The sequence below is a fragment of the Dendrobates tinctorius genome, unplaced genomic scaffold, assembly GCF_039654945.1.
Source record: "Dendrobates tinctorius isolate UK_male_01 unplaced genomic scaffold, ASM3965494v1 ptg000086l, whole genome shotgun sequence".
NCBI classification, from domain to species: Eukaryota; Metazoa; Chordata; class Amphibia; order Anura; family Dendrobatidae; genus Dendrobates; species Dendrobates tinctorius.
In genome coordinates, this window is record NW_027361754.1 from 303,666 (window position 1) to 321,694 (window position 18,029).

General features: G+C 44.2%; 1 long non-coding RNA gene across 1 annotated transcript in view; it reads left to right on the forward strand.

The window, feature by feature from the left end:
- The window catches only part of LOC141097593 (uncharacterized), a 65,539-nt gene extending 53,982 nt beyond the window's left edge, over window positions 1-11,557 (forward strand). Inside the window, exon 2 of the long non-coding RNA XR_012234007.1 lies at window positions 4,389-11,557. This is a non-coding gene — a long non-coding RNA (uncharacterized lncRNA). The remainder of the gene's footprint in view (window positions 1-4,388) is intronic.
- Window positions 11,558-18,029: the final 6,472 nt, after the last annotated feature.

The following is an 18,029-nucleotide window of genomic DNA, read 5'->3' on the forward strand; positions in this document are numbered from 1 at the left end:
CACACTGATTATGCTGGTTGATAAGCATTGTACTTATGAAAAAATTCACTATATTAATAACCTATCAATAAAATTATTTGGTGACAGATGGTATAAATGGTTGAAACTCAAGTCTAAAATAGAAGAGGAGTTTATATCCTGAATCTTTGTTTTCTCTCTTTTATTCATTAGGTGCCAAAATTTTATATATCTAGGTGTCTGCCTGTGCTTTTACAATTGTCTTTTTGTCCTGTTCGGTTCATTGTTAATCGCACTCATTTCAAGTGCTGATATGATTGTAATAGTATTATACTGTGATGTTATGATTTACATTACTCCAAATTTCATTTGGATATGATTATATGAATGTACATTTTACATTTTATTACTCTGGAAACTCTAATAAAAATATTGTTTAAGAAAATAGAAAAGTCAGCCTCTTATTTCATCCTATGTGAGTCTGCGACGTCTGCATGGTCTAGTCCCGCCATGTCTGCAATTCAGCGACTTTCAAATTTTTTTTAATAAATGTACATATACATAGAAAGGTTCCTGCATGTGGCAACCCCTTCTGGTATTGGTAATTCCACCCCTGGTGCCTCCTGAAATCAGCACCATCCATGGGCACCATACCCCTAATTCTCAACTGGCAAAATCCACAATTTGAAGTCTTTCAGCCTTATGACACAAAAACATTAGTGTACCTGGATGGATTAATTGATTTGTGCGGGACGGGTGAACAGTAAAAAGGAGTTTAAAAAATAAAATCTCTTCATTAAAGTCTTGTCTGGTCTGTATAAATCAGAGCACATGCAAAGTGTTTATAAAAGCACTGAATGTCCCAACTTGCCTCTTCTTAAAAATCCTCTTTGTTCTCAGAAATGGAGGCACTGTCAGTTGTAGCGCGCACTGATCGGTGCTTAGTTACGTATAACCACTGCAGTCTATCAGAGCTGGTCGGTTTCCGAAACAGGAAACAGGACTTTTTCCTATAGCTACCGTTGCTCTGAAACTGGACAGATTACTGGATGCGACCAGCTTCAATGCCCCCAGGGTTTCTCCATTACTGGATCCCACCAGCTTCAATGCTCCCCAGTTTTTCCATTACTAGATCTGACAAGCTTCAGTGCCCCTACGTTTCTCCATTACTGGATCCCACCAGTTTGAGTGCCCCTACGTTTCTCCATTACTGGATCCAACCAGCTTCAGTGCCCCGAGGTTTCTCCATTACTGGATCCTACTAGGTTCAGTGCCCCTACATTTCTCCCATTACTGGATCTTATCAACTTTAGTGCCCCTATGTTTCTCCATTACTGGATCCCACAAGGTTCAGTGCCTCTACGTTTCTCCATTACTGGATTCAACCAGCTTCAATGCTCTGAGGTTTCTCCTTTACTAGATCCAACCAGCTTCATTGCCCCAAGGTTTCTCCATTACTGAATTCAACCAGCTTCAGTGCCCCGAGGTTTCTCCATTACTGGATCCCACTAGGTTCAATGCCCCTACATTTCATTACTGGATCCAACCAGCTTTAGTGCCCCCCAGTTTCTCCATTACTGGATCCAACAAGGTTCAGTGCCCCTACATTTCTCCATTAATGGATCCAACCAGCTTCAGTGCCCCGAGTTTTCTCCATTACTGGATCCAACCAGCTTCAGTCCCATGAGGTTTCACCATTACTGGATCCCACTAGGTTCAGTGTTTCTACGTTTCTCCATTACTGGATCCCACTAGGTTCAGTGCCTCTGCATTTCTCCATTACTGGATCCAACCAGATCCAGTGCTCCAAGGTTTCTCCATTACTGGATCCCACTAGGTTCAGTGCCCCTATGTTTCTCCATTACTGGATCCAGCCAGGTTCAGTGCCCCTACGTTTCTCCATTACTGGATCCCACATGGTTCAATGCCCCTACATTTCTCCATTAATGGATCCAATCAGCTTCAGTGCCCCGGGGTTTCTCCATTACTGGATTCCACTAGGTTCAGTGCCTCTACGTTTCTCCATTACTGGATCCAACTAGATTCAGTACCCCGAGGTTTCTCCATTACTGGATCCCACTAGGATCAGTGCCCCTACGTTTCTTTATTGCAAGATCTGACAAGCTTCAGTGCCCCTACGTTTCTCCATTACTGGATCCAACCAGCTTCAGTGCCCTGAGGTTTTTCCATTACTGGATCCCACTAGGTTCAGTGCCCCTACATTTCTCCATTACTGGATCCAGCCAGCTTCAGTGCCTCAAGGTTTCTCCATTCCAGTAGGTTCAGTGCCCCTATAATTCTCCATTACTGGATTCAACAAGCTTCAGTGCCCCGAGGTTTCTCTATTACTAGATCCCACTAGCTTTAGTGCCTCTATGTTTCTCCATTACTGGATCCAACCAGCTTCAGTGCCCAGAGGTTTCTCCATTACAAGATCTGGCAAGCATCAGTGCCCCTACTTTTCTCCATTACTGGATCGAACCAGCTTCAGTGCCCCTACTTTTCTCCATTGCGGGATCCCACCAGCTTCAGTGCCCCCAGTTTCTCCATTACAAGATCTGACAAGCTTCAGTACACCGAGGTATCTCCATTACTGGATCACACCAGGTTCAGTGACCCTACTTTTCTTCATTACTGGATCCCACTAAGTTCAGTGCCTCTACATTTCTACATTACTGGATCCAACCAGGTTCAGTGCTCCTATGTTTCTCCATTACTGGATCCCACCAGGTTCATTGACCTTACGTTTCTCCATTACTGGATCCAACCAGCTTCAGAGCCCCTATATTTCTCCATTACTTTATGTGACCAGCTTCAGTCCCCCCAGTTTCTCCATTACTGGATCTGACCAGCTTCAGTGCCCCTAGGTTTCTCCAATGCTACAAAGTCCAAGTTTCCTCTGTTTGCAGCATGAGAAAGCACACAGTTCAGACCAGTGGCAGCAACATGCAACTGATCCAAACTGTTAATCATCAGGAGCTCATTGCTTTGGCAAGCAGAAAGCAAGAGCCAGAAAAGCGCAGTGCTCCTCAAGAAAGTAGATTAGAAAACCCTTTGAGGAAAACCAATAAATCTGTGAGTGATCGGGTCCTGAATAGCTGAAACCGAAGATGTTATTATCTTCATTTTATTGAAGGATTAAAATCCACATTCACATAAATCCACAGTCCGGCAACAAGAATCAGAATAGTAATGTGTGGAAATTTGCAACAAGTGTATTGTTATTTGTATGTATGATATATGTGTCACTATAAAAGCTTTTTGCTTAGAGACAATGAGGAAAGAGTGGAGAAGTGAATATTGTTAAGGTAGGAATGTCAGCAGTCTACAGGAATAGGATTTATGCAAATAAAAACTGATAATTACACTGCCACTGTGTAATTTAATAATAATAATCTTTATTTATATAGCGCCAACATATTCCGCAGCGCTTTTCAGTTTAACAGTTTCAAAACACAAGTCATAAGTAACAATGTTAACAATACAATATGTAATTTATGTGTACATATGTAATTTATGTGTACATAAATTACATTACTGATCCTGTACTGATCCTGAGTGACATCCTGCATTATACTCCAGAGCTGCACGCATTATTCTGCTGGTGTAGTCACTGTGTACATACATTACATTAATGATCTTGAGTGACATCCTGTATTATACTCCAGAGCTGCACTCACTATTCTGCTGGTGCAGTCACTGTGTACATACATAACATTACTGATCCTTTACTGATCCTGAGTTACATCCTGTATTAAACTCCAGAACTGCACTCACTATTCTGCTGGTGCAGTCACTGTGTACATACATTACTGATCCTGAGTTACATCCTGAATTATACTCCAGAGCTGCACTCACTATTCTCCTGGTGCAGTCACTGTGTACATACATTACATTACTTATCCTGTACTGATCCTGAGTTACATCCGGTATTATACCTCAGAGCTGCACTCACTATTCTGCTAGTGCAGTCACTGTGTACATACATAACATTACTGATCCTTTACTGATCCCGAGTTACATCGTGTATTATACCCCAGTACTGCACTCACTATTCTGCTGGTGCAGTCACTGTGTACATACATTACATTATGGATCCTGGAATCACATCCTGTATTATACTCCAGAGCTGCACTCACTATTCTGCTGGTGCAGTCACTGTACATACATTACTGATCCTGAGTTACATCCTGTATTATACTCCAGAGCTGCACTCACTATTCTGCTGGTGCAGTCACTGTGAACATACATTGCACTACTGATCCTGAGTTACATCCTGTATTATATTCCAGAGCTGCACTCACTATTCTGCTGGTGCAATCACTGTGTACATAAATTACATTACTGATCCTGAGTTACATCCTGTATTATACTCCAGAGCTGCACTCCCTGTTCTGTGAGTAAATATATTTATGTTATTTCTTGTTTAGATGGATGTAGCAGAAACTTGCTCCATGAGGACAGATCCTTTCAGCAGGCCGGAGACTGTGGGGTAGTAGGGTCTGGAATGATTTGTTGTGGTCTCTTTTCTCATCTTCAACTGTCTCCATGGTTACAGAATCTGATCTGTCAGTCATGGGACATAAGTTATCAAGTAGTGGAAAAAGATGGAGTCATGAGAACTGCAGAATTTGTCTAAAGTCTGTCACCATGGAGACACATCAGTCTGCATTGGGACTGTTGACACAAAACAATAGGAGACCTTTAATAAAGAGTTTGTAAATTTGCCTCATTTTTCTTTCTAGATGAATTGGATATAAAAGTATTGATTCACTGTTTATTGTTCCTGGGCTGTGTATCTCTCCATATGTTTATTTGTTACATTGTATATAAATGTATTGTTTTCGTCTTTCCTCACGTGTCATTATTTCCTCTGCGGATCACATGAATGTATCGGCTGCAGCAACCTCTGGACGTCTCTGCGCCCCAACGTGCTCCCTCTTCTATCTGTGTGACAAGTTCTCTGTGGCCAAAATGTCTGTGAGGATTTCAAAGGAGGCCGGGAACTGAGCGCATGAAATTCCACACGCGGTTCACAAAGAGGCCATGATTTGGGGGAGGACGAGGAGCGAAATCCTGAAGTGACATAGATGAGAATGATGGCGCATGTGACATGACAGAAAGCACACACTGAGATGCACACATGCAGGGCATTTACATGGAGGACCCCCACAACACCCATGGAGCCCCCATAAGCTACAGACAACTGATAAGTAGATAGATTAAACCTATAAATAAAATGAAGTCTTACGCCAAGTACATAAAATTATATTGAATTCTTTATTAGGACACATACATACAATAGTTAAAAAAGTGCATTTTCTGGGGTTGGATACAAATACAAAAATTTACTGCATTCGCGGAGTGTGCACTAAGTTCATCATCATGATTAAATAACATCATGTTTCCATGATTAACCAGTTAATCTTAAGGAATAGTTTACAGGTTTGTTTATGACCAATGTAAGTACATTGAAAAAAAGTCCATTAGAAAAAAGGGGCATCACAAGGTGCACATAGTGCAGATAAATATACTTGCTGCAATTAAATTGAGTATAGGTAAAATGCCTTACAATTGCTAATTTTTCCTTTCTACCCAGATATTTGTTCTCTTTTCCATTAGGCCTATGACATCACATGATTAATAACAGAGGAACTGAATCCTTCTAAGCTAGAATGAAGGTCAATTTTTTCTGCATGAATCATAAGTCACCGCAAAGTCCCAGGGTGGGGGTGGGGGCAGCTGGGATAGGAGGGGAATGATAAATGCAGGGACAAGAGACTCCCAACCTCTGCAGCTGAATGAACAGGACTAGGTCAGGAATGTTTTTTAACCTCTAGCTGTATTAGGAAAGTTTGTAATCAGTGACAGCAAGCAGAACTCTTGGTTAATATTTATTGTATTATTGTATCTTTTTCCGTCGTTGTAGATGTTTTTACATTACAGTAATTAGAGGCCATGTGTCAGTCCAAACTGACAGTATACATTAAGCACACCCCCTTGTAGCAGATATTAACTCTATCCCACCTATATTGATCTAATTGCTGCTTTTGTTGTGTAGAAACTGGTTTATTCAAACATGCTAATTGGGATGATTTATGGACCCTGGGTGTGGCCAAGAGGCTCATCTGCCCCGCCTCCCTCACTGATGATTGACAGCGCTCTTTCTGTAGACAATGTGCTCTCCAGACAAGTGTGAGTGTCAACCACAATTGCAGGAGGCAGGGTATGTAAATCCAGTGGTGCAGCAGTACAATGAGCCTTTTGGCCACGCCCAGGGTGCACACATCAGACTAATTAACATATTCAGTTAATCTTCAGTTTCTACAGAACAGAGGCAGCAATTAGGTCACTACAGGTGGGATTTTTGTATCTGTGATATACTCTACAAGGCAATGTGCTTAGTGTATATGTATACTGTCAGTTTGGGCTGACACACTCCCTTTAAAGATTCTTTACTAAAATCTCTTGCCTGGGGGTAAATTGAAGATCGTATGGCTCCTATGCACATTGTGCTTCAGATCTGCAGCGATTCTTCACTTTATGACATGGAGACAATCATGACGAGACATCTGTATCTGTGCTGAGCTGTCAGTCACAGGGCGGCCATGCTCAGCCGCTGGCAGTGTACACCGGGGGCTGCCATGGCCTGTTCCAGGCATGTCTCACAATACTTGCACATTTATAGTGGGATATTGCTCTGTCCTATTGCAACGCCCGCCGGGGGTACTCGGTCCGGGCTGGTCAGTTCTTCAGCGGATGTCACGGCAGCAGTGACCCGGTCCGTGGCCCTGGGCGTGCAATAAAATGTAAGGGGAAAAGTTATAGGGGAAAGCTCATGATGCCACCCGTGATGTTCGGCAATAAGAAGATGGCTGACGCTACAATTCAGATCCACTGGGGCGGTTGGTGACGCAGCAAAGATGTTACAGCTCTCCACAGGTAGAGCTAGGCCCCAGGGCAGATATAAAATAGTAGAGGATAATGATTGTAGTGCAGGGCAGATGACGCAGTAAATCTGAGGACACAGCGGGGTACAGTCTTCACACTTTTACTCACGGTCTTTCGGGTAACAATCCCCAGCCAGGGTGCTGTGTCCTCCGGGTTTGTGGTCCACCCAGCTCTCGGGTAATTTGGGGTACACTTTGCCAGAACTCCCTTCCTTATGTTCCTTCCCTGGTCGTCTCTCTGCACTGGCTCCCGCCTCTCCTGCCCTGTGCCTCACACATAGTGTCCCAAGCCTGCAGCCTCGGATCCTGTAGGGCGATGATCTCCTGGCTCCCTTGAGTGACGCTATATGGCTGCCTTTTCAGCGAATGTGTGTGGATTTGGCTATCGCACATACACATACTTCAGCCTCTCCACTAGTCTGGGGCCGGTCCCCAACTGCGACCTGGTCCTTCCACCCGTGTACGGTCGGTGTGGATTCGGGTGCTACGGGTTGATTCTTCACTTCCTTGGCCCCTAGGACCCCTTTAATCCACTTTACTCTCCAGTCCTGGGATGAGCTCCTGACTCCTTCAGTCTCCTCCACAAACTGTCTTCTTGTCCTGACTCAGCTTTCTCTCCAGCTGTCCTACCCTTATCTACTTCCTCCACCCACACCCTCTACCTATTTCCTCCCTGGCCTAAAGAGATGTTGTGTTGGGTGCTAGTGGGTGGGTATCGGGTAGTGCCCCCCTCCTTACCTGAGAGTGGGGTACCACACCTCTGGCTGAGGTGCAGTATCTCTGTGGCGACTGGACCCTCAGGGGTGTCACACTATGTCCAGAGGTGTGAAACTACAACCCACAGCATTTCCTGCAGGTTAGAAATGACAGGCGCCTTCTTATCCAGTCACTTGTGTCCTGTCTAGGATTTTTCCCCTCTGCTCCATAAATGGTCCATGACTCAGAAACTGCGTCCTCCTCGGCTTCCTGAATAAAATCCTAGGATCCGCTGCTAATGGATGATGAGGGTTATGAGTCACATTCAGGGGTGCTAAGGATGGGAGAGATTTAGGATCAGCTCCATGCCTTGTGCTGATCATCATCACCGTCCCTCCACTCACCATTCCTGACTTCTTACCACTACAGCTATGATTCTGGAAGCTGCAGATGAAGAATGTTGTTATCTACCTTGGATGGAAGGACACCGCTGGATCATATACAGTGTTCCCACCACTTGTGAAGCATGTTGTCATTTCTTCGTTCATCCTGAGCCTCCAGGTTCATGAATTGAATGCCAGACTAAAGTAAAGACTGACACACAGAAGCAGAAAAGCAGAAAAAAGGGAGGGTGTATCTAAGTAACCATAAAGACTGATGGGCCATTCATTCAAAATCTGTGGTTACACATTATTCCCTGTGGCCCTCCCATAGCGGCATGTCATGAAGGACCGGGCCCCTCCACCTCATCTCAGCCAGCTCACACTTCCTCGGATCCCTGACTCACATTCATACTGAGGTTAGTATAGGGGCTGAGTCGTACTTGATGGAGTGGAATATTCTAAGATGTGAGACTTATGCACTGATCAAGGAAGTGTTGCAAATGATTCAAGTATGCCCGGTGGCACAACCTCAGGGAGAACGCCAAAGATGCAAAAGGATCCCAATAAAGAGGTCTTACATTCAATAAACCTTTATGAATTTTGGTGATTGTAGCCCAGTGTAGTTCTATGAGGCTGTACCACACACAGCAGGCTTAGATACATCAGCGCAGTATATAGTATTACATATGATTCGTGTTCTGTCCAGCCATATAATTGCTGTCTAGAAAGTCATTTTTGTGTGTATTAATCCTTCATATATTTCATACTGTAAGGTAACAGCACCACCTGCTGGCCATTTAATGCATAGATTCTAGTTTAATTTGCAATGTATTGTGGGATTGTTCCTGTTACATCATAGTCTTGTTTATGACACTGTGAGGGGAACAGCAGCCATTATTCCTCCATATGTTTTAGGAGAAACTACACCATTTGTGTTCTTCATGCTTCTTAAACAGCCTGCTCTAAGCATAGTTGGTAAGCACTATCTAGGTGTTATAATCCTGTCTTTATAATGTTGTATTAAATAGGTAATCATCAGCTATGTATTACCTCATGTTACCTATGCATTACCTCATGGTACCTATGTATTACCTCATATTACCTATGTATTACCTCACGGTACCTATGTATTACCTCATGGTACCTATGTATTACCTCATGTTACTGTGTATTGCAGACTATTTGTATTTTTATGCTCTGCAGTTATATATTCTGAAATGCTCCTGTTATTGCATCCTATAGTTTCACCCTTTCCTGTCACATCTGCAATCAATAAAAGAATGTTACAATTTTACAGCCCAGGGGGTTTAGCTACGTCTCATTGCACACCCTGCTAACGTGTATGAGGACAGTATAGTTAGATACACAGCTCAGCAGAATCACTCCCATGATAAGATTAGATACTCAGCTAAAGAAGAATAACATGGTGGGCCACAAGGGTGCCAAATCCTGTGGGGAGCAAAATTTTACCCCATCTTGTCTGACGTTCAATTTTAGAACAGCGCATGGGCACAGTGAGTTTTTAAATGAGTAAAGTCCATTGTCTTCTGGGTTGCTGCCTATCCAGAGTGCAGAAGTTGAAAACAAACTCATCATGGCTACTGCACTCTGCATAGGCAGTAACAGAGATGATAGAGGATAAGCAAGATATCCGAAACGTGAAATGCACACGTGCTACATTTTGCTCTGCTGCAGTTTTCTGCCTCTTCTCTCACTTGTAATTTTGTGAAAGGAGAAACGGAGAACTGGTAGTGAGATGTCCGATATTTATCACATTGTCCTTTGTAAAAGAAAAAACAACACAAATATAATAAAAGTTTAGGGATAAGGATGTGGATGGGGTTAGGGATAAGGCTGTGGATGGGGTTAGGGATAAGGCTATGGATAGGGTTAGGGATAAGACTGGATAGGGCTAGGAATATGGCTGTGGATAGGGTTAGGGATAAGGCTGTAGATAGGGTTAGGCATAAGGCAGTGGATGAGATTAGGGATAAGCTCTGAATAGGGTTAGGGATAAGGCTGTGGATAGGGTTAGGGATAAGGATGTGGATAGGGTTTGGGATAAGGATGTGGATACGGTTTGGGATAAGGATGTGGATAGGGTTTAAAGAGAACCTGTCACCCCCCAGGCTTTTTTATGTAGAAGTGCCACCTTGTGCAGCACTAATGCTGCATTCTGTCAATGTGGCTCTGTTACTTAGCTTCCGTTCCACCGCATAAATCTGTGGGATCTGTGGCCGCACGATATGAAGGCCAGGATGTGATCTGAGAGGACGGGCACGTCGGGTAGCGCTAACTGCGCATGCCCACGAAACTATAGTACAGCGCAGGCGCCAGCATTTCAAAAGAAAGCTGAGGAGGCGGCACCAAATACGAAATGACTGATGGATGCGAGGCGTCTGTCAGAGGGGGAAAGACCTGCCCCCCTGTCAAATTTCAGGTATTTTTGAACAATTTTATAAACGATTATTTCTGCGGTGGAACGGAAGATAAGTAACAGAGCCACCTTGACAGAATGCAGCATTAGTACTGCACAAGGTGGCTCTTTTACTTAAAAACGCCTGGGGGGTGACAGGTTCCCTTTAAGGTAAGGCTCTGGATTGGGTTAGGGATAAGGCTATGGATAGGGTTAGGGATAAAGCTATGGATAAAAATGGGGATAATTCTGTGGATGGGGTTATGGATAAGGCTGTGGATCGGGTTAGGGATAAGGCTGTAGATAGGGTTAAGGATAAGGCTGTGGATGGTGTTAGGTTAAACGCTATGGATGGGGTTAGGGATAAGGCTGTGGATAGGTTTATGGATAAGGCTGTTAATAAGGTTAGGAATAAGGCGGTGAATAGGGTTAGGGATAAGGATGTGGATGGTGTTAAGGAAAACGCTATGTATGGGGTTAGGGATAAGGCAGTGGATAGGGTTAGAGATAAGGCTGTTAATAAGGTTAGGAATAAGGCTGTGAATAGGGTTAGGGATAAGGCTGTCAATAGGGTTAGGAAGGTTAGGGATAAGGCTGTCGATAGGGTTAGGGATAAGGCTGTTGATTAGAGTTAGGGATAAGATTCAACCGAGCTATCAAGACTAGCTCTCCAGAACCTCTTAGCCGACCCAAGCTTGGACTCTCTGTATTGGTCCAGCCCCAACGATCCCATTGAGACATCAGTCGTCCCATTTGGACCTCCACCTAGGAAGTTATGACCCATCCTAGATATTGAGAGTTATTTCAGCTAGGAGGTCAAGGGAGAATTCAGTCCAACCCAGAGAGGCGGTGGTAAATATGTGAGGGGGTGAGCTTGGGATTAAAAGCTAGCTACACACCTTTAGCCTTTGTCATTGTTCTGCCATGGAAGCCGCATCATGCCACGTGTGGAGATGGACCAGAAAATAAGAGGGTGCATGTAGATAAGAGAGCTTCCCTTCATCCACAAGTTAAAAGGAATGTTAACGTGACACATACAGCTAACTGCAATCCCCAACCTGTACCCTACTTTTATCTGTACTTCTGGATGTAATATCTGTATATTACTCTGTATATATTTGTATTATCTTTCGGCAATTACAATATCAATTAGTTTTGGGCTACTTTTTTTATCTCAAAATCCGATTTCCTGGGTCTGTTTTTCTGCGTAGTACTTACTCCCCATCTGGGGTTGGATTCTGACCTCACATAAGCTTGTTAATGGACCGAGCTTATATCTAATGAGGAACTGGCGGCAGCATACCATTCTGGTGTTATTTGGGGATACTGGCAGTGATGGACTGGAGGTTTACAAAATGTATTCCCGGCCTGGGACTGGTGATATATATACTGCCATCACTGCAGAGTGCCCCAATAACCAGGACAGGGCAGCATCTCCAGAGACTACTTATCTTAGGTGCAGTTCCCTGACTGAACTGAGGGTAAGGGGGGCGCCAGAGAGCTGTGACTGTGTAAGCTCTGTCACAGATTGGTAACAGTGGGGAGAAATCCATATCCTCTGGCTCCCTCTTGTGTGGTTTCCTTAAAATAGGGTTAGGGATAAGTCTACGGATGTGGATAAAGATAAGGCTCTGGATGGGGTTAGGGATAAAGCTGTAGATAGGGTTAGAGATAAGGCTATGCATAGGGTTAGGGATAAGACTGGATAGGGTTAGGGATAAGGCTATGGATAGGGTTAGGGATAAGGCTACGGATAGGGTTAGAGATAAGGCTGTTGATAGGGTCAGAAATAAGACTGGATAGGGTAAGGGATAAGGCTATGGATAGGGTTAGGGATAAGACTGGACAGCATTAGGGATAAGGCTATGGATAGGGTTAGGGATAAGGCTATGGATATGGTTAGGGATAAGGCTGTTGATAGGGTTAGTTATAAGACTGAATAGAGTTAAGGATAAGGCTATGAATAGGGTTAGAGATAAGACTGGATAGGGTCAGAAATAAGACTGGAAAGGGTTAGGGATAAGGCTATGGATAGGGTTAGGGATAAGACTGGATAGGAATAGGGGTAAGGCTATGGATAGGGTTAGGAACAAGACTGACTGTGGATAGGGTTAAGGATTAGGCTGTGAATATGGTTAGGGATTAGGCTATGGATAGGGTTAGGGATAAGACTGGATAGGGTTAGGGATAAGACTGTGGATAGGGTTAGGGATAAGACTGGATAGGGTTAGGGATAAGGCTATGGATAGGGTTAGGGATAAGGCTGAAGAAAGGGTTAGGCATAAGGCTGTGGATAGGATTATGGGTAAGACTGGATAGGGTTAGGAATAAGGCTGTGGATAGCGTTAGGTATAAGGCTGTGGATAGGAATGGGGTTAAGGCTGTGGAAGGGGTTAGGGATAAGGCTATGTATGGTGTTAGGTATAAGGCTGTGGATGGGGTTAGCGAAAAGAGTTTGGATGTGGTTAGGGATAAGGCTGTTGATGAGGTTAGGGATAAAGCTGCAGATAGGGTTAGTGATAAAGCTGTAGATATGGTTAGGGTTAAAGCTGTAGATAGGGTTAGGAATAAGGCTGTGGATGGAGTTAGGGATAAGGCTGTGGATAGGGTTAGGGATAATGCTATGGATAGGGTTAGGGATAAGACTGGATAGGAATAGGAGTAAGGCTATGGATAGGGTTAGGAACAAGGCTGGCTGTGGATAGAGTTAAGGATTAGGCTGTGGATATGGTAAGGGATTAGGTTATGGATAGGGTTAGGGATAAGGCTCTGGATAGCGTTAGGGATAAGACTGGATAGGGTTAGGGATAAGGCTATGGATAGGGTTAGGGATAAGGCTGTGGATAGGATTAGGGGTAAGACTCTGGATAGGGTTAAGAATAAGGCTGTGGATAGCGTTAGGAATAAGGCTGTGGATAGGAATGGGGATAAGGCTGTGGAAGGGGTTAGGGATAAGACTATGGATGGGGTTAGGTATAAGGCTGTGGATGGGGTTAGCGAAAACACTTTTGATGTGGTTAATGGCTGTTGATAAGGTTAGGGATAAGGCTGCGGATAGGGTTAGGGATAAAGCTGTAGATATGGTTAGGGTTAAAGCTGTAGATAGGATTAGGGATAAGGCTGTGGATGGGGTTAGGGATAAGGCTCTGGATAGGGTTAGGGATAAGGCTATGGATAGGGTTAGGGACAAGACTGGCTGTTGATAGGGTTAGGTATAAGACTGAATAGAGTTAAGGATAAGGCTATGAATAGGGTTAGAGATAAGACTGGATAGGGTCAGAAATAAGACTGGAAAGGGTTAGGGATAAGGCTATGGATAGGGTTAGGGATAAGACTGGATAGGAATAGGGGTAAGGCTATGGATAGGGTTAGGAACAAGACTGACTGTGGATAGGGTTAAGGATTAGGCTGTGAATATGGTTAGGGATTAGGCTATGGATAGGGTTAGGGATAAGACTGGATAGGGTTAGGGATAAGACTGTGGATAGGGTTAGGGATAAGACTGGATAGGGTTAGGGATAAGGCTATGGATAGGGTTAGGAATAAGGCTGAAGAAAGGGTTAGGCATAAGGCTGTGGATAGGATTATGGGTAAGACTGGATAGGGTTAGGAATAAGGCTGTGGATAGCGTTAGGTATAAGGCTGTGGATAGGAATGGGGTTAAGGCTGTGGAAGGGGTTAGGGATAAGGCTATGTATGGTGTTAGGGATAAGGCTATGTATGGTGTTAGGTATAAGGCTGTGGATGGGGTTAGCGAAAAGAGTTTGGATGTGGTTAGGGATAAGGCTGTTGATGAGGTTAGGGATAAAGCTGCAGATAGGGTTAGTGATAAAGCTGTAGATATGGTTAGGGTTAAAGCTGTAGATAGGGTTAGGAATAAGGCTGTGGATGGAGTTAGGGATAACGCTGTGGATAGGGTTAGGGATAATGCTATGGATAGGGTTAGGGATAAGACTGGATAGGAATAGGAGTAAGGCTATGGATAGGGTTAGGAACAAGGCTGGCTGTGGATAGAGTTAAGGATTAGGCTGTGGATATGGTAAGGGATTAGGTTATGGATAGGGTTAGGGATAAGGCTCTGGATAGCGTTAGGGATAAGACTGGATAGGGTTAGGGATAAGGCTATGGATAGGGTTAGGGATAAGGCTGTGGATAGGATTAGGGGTAAGACTCTGGATAGGGTTAAGAATAAGGCTGTGGATAGCATTAGGAATAAGGCTGTGGATAGGAATGGGGATAAGGCTGTGGAAGGGGTTAGGGATAAGACTATGGATGGGGTTAGGTATAAGGCTGTGGATGGGGTTAGCGAAAACACTTTGGATGTGGTTAGGGGCTGTTGATAAGGTTAGGGATAAGGCTGCGGATAGGGTTAGGGATAAAGCTGTAGATATGGTTAGGGTTAAAGCTGTAGATAGGATTAGGGATAAGGCTGTGGATGGGGTTAGGGATAAGGCTCTGGATAGGGTTAGGGATAAGGCTATGGATAGGGTTAGGGACAAGACTGGCTGTGGATAGGGTTAGGGATAAGGCTGTGGATAGGGTTAGGGATAAAGATGTGGATAGGGTTAGGGATAAGACTGGATAGGGTTAGGGATAAGACTATGGCTATGGTTAGGGATAAGGCTGTGGCTAGGGTTAGGTGTTATGAATGGGTCACCAAGGAGGAAAACAAGACCAAGCGAAGCTACAGAAAACCAGAGAGGTTGGTAACTAAGAGGATTGCAGACCCCTGATCCTATCCACACAACTAGCAGTAGCCGTGGAGCGTGCCTACGATGATTCTAGATGCCTCGACACAGCCGGAGAACTAAATAAGCCTAAAGCAAGAAAAAGGGAAATCTAAACCGCCCCAGAGCAGACCCCAAAGGAATAGACAGCTCCCAAACATATATTGTCAGTGAGACAAGATGAAAACACAAACAGGTAGGAAAGTAGGCTGAGCAAACGATGGGGCCCACACTAACTAGAAAGGAAAGGAAAGACACTGCAATCACGCAAAAAACCCTGCAAAAATGTCCAACACTTCTGATAGCAAAAACTCTGAAGTCACTAGACTCCCACTATATCAGCACTCTGGCATATTCTGAAAGCAGAGCAAAAAGAGGCCAATCTAATAAGGGACAAAATCAAACTGACACAAACAGTAACATAAGGATGGAAATTCAGCACAGCCCCAGCCGGGGCTGGCTGACTACACAAAACTGAATAGACAAAACCAAATCAAATGTGAACAATAGCAAAGAACACTTAGCTTGAGCATGCAGGAACTGAACTAGAAACTAAGACCTCAAGAGGCAGGAAAAATCACCAGTAGGGATAAAGGGAGTCGGCTGTCTTAAATCCAGTCAGAGACTCCAGATGTCCAGTCATCATCCTCATTATCAAGTGTCAGGCCTCTGTGAATTAGATCAGCTCCATTACCTCCTGTAACCACCAGAGGGAGCCCGGAAAGAGAACTGGCGACTCCTCTGTCCATACAACCAGCTCCACTACCTTCACTAGCAACCAGAGGTAGGCCAGAAAGTGAATTCACAACAGTACCCCCCCTTGAGGAGGGGTCACCGAACCCTCATCCACGTCACCAGGCCGATCAGGATGGGCCCGGTGAAAAGCATGAACCAATATATCGGCATCAATGTCAGAAGCAGAGACCCAAGAATTATCCTCCTAGCCATAACCCTTCCATTTGACCAAGTACTGGAGTCCCCGTCTAGCCAAACGAGAATCCAATATTTTCTCTACCTCATATTCCACATTGCCTTTAACCAATACAGGGTCAGGAGGTGCCGCCATAGGAACTACTGGCTCAACAAACCTCTTCAACAGAGATTTATGAAACACGTTATGGATCTTAAACATAGCTAGAAGAGCCAATCAAAAAGAAACAGGATTAAGAATCTCCAAAATCTTATAAGGTCCAATGAATCTTGGCATGAACTTTGGAGATGCAACCTTCATAGAAATATTCTTTGACGACAACCAAACCATATCACCCACTTTAAACTGGGGACCAATGGTCCTATGCCGGTTGGAAAACTGCTGGGCTTCTTCCTGAGAGAGGGACAACTTATCCACCACTTGGTCCCAAATCTGCTGCATTCTCTCTACCACAGTGTCCACACTTGGGCAGGTCGAAGATTCCACCTGCCCTGAAGAAAATCGAGGATGAAACCCAAAGTTACAGAAAAAGGGCAACATCAAAGTGGCAGAACTAGCTCTATTGTTTAGCGCGAATTCGGCCAAGGGCAAAAATGAGACCCAGTCATCCTGATCAGCAGATATAAAATATCTCAAATAGGACTCCAAAGTCTGATTTGTTCTCTCAGTCTGTCCATTGGTCTGAGGATGAAACACAGAGGAGAAAGATAACTGAAGTCCCAGATTGGAACAAAAAGCTTTCCAAAATCTGGAAACAAACTGGACTCCTCTGTCCGACACAATGTTCTCAGGAATCCCACGCAACCGAACCACCTGTTGTAAAAACAAGGGCACCAACTCTGAAGAAGATGGCAACTTTGGGAATGGTACAAGATGGACCATCTTAGAAAATTTATCACAAATCACCCAGATAACAGTCATTCTCTGAGAGACAGGAAGATCGGAAATAAAATCCATTGAGATATGGGATCATGGCCTCTTGGGCACCGGCAGGGGCATCAACAACCCACTAGAACGAGAACAGGGTTTAGACCGAGAACAAGTCCCACAGGACTGCACAAAATTCCTGACATCACGAGATAAGGCAGGCCACCAAAAAGACCAACTCACTAAATCTCTGGCACCAAAACTACCTGGATGACCAGCCAACGAGGAGCAATGAATTTCAGACATCACTCTCTTCCTCCACTGGTTAGGAACATACAATTTTCCCATAGGACAATGCTCAGGTTTGTCCTCCTGAAATTCCTCCAGGGCACATCTCAAATCGGGCGAGATGGCGGAAAGAACTACCCCCTCACCTAGGATGGCAGTAGGCTTGGTCACAATAAGAGAATCCACAAAGAAACTCCTAGAAAGGGCGTCCGCCTTAACATTCTTAGTGCCCGGAAGAAAAGTGGCCACAAAATTAAAACGCGAGAAAAACAAGGCCCACTGTCATGAACTCATTTTCTGCTCCACCAGTTGAGAGTTCCCCTTCCGTTCTCCCTCTGCTGGTGACAGGAGGTAGTGCGTTGGTTTAAGTGGTAGTGATTTGCCACCTGATGAGGAAGATAACGATTGGATCTCTGGAGTATCAGACTGGATATAAGACTGCCGACGCCCTATCCGGGTGCTGGTGATTCAGTCTGCTTCTCAGGTCCTGGACTTCAGCTCTCTTCCAGTCTTCTCAAGTTAAGTTTGTTTTTTGCTAATGTTCACACTTGTGCTTGTTGGTCAATTCAGTTTTTTTGTGTAATCAGCCTGCACCTGCTGGGGCTATGCTGAAATTCCACTCCTATTAATCAGTATTTGCCAAGCTGCTTTTTGTCCCTTATTAGATTGGCCTCTTTTTTGCTCTGTCTCAGAATATTTCAGAGTGCTGATATAGGTTTAGAAGTCTAGTGACTTCAGGGTTAATTTTGCTATCAGAAGTGTTGGACTTTATTTTTGTAGGTTGTTTTTGGCAGATTGCAGACAGTGTCTTTC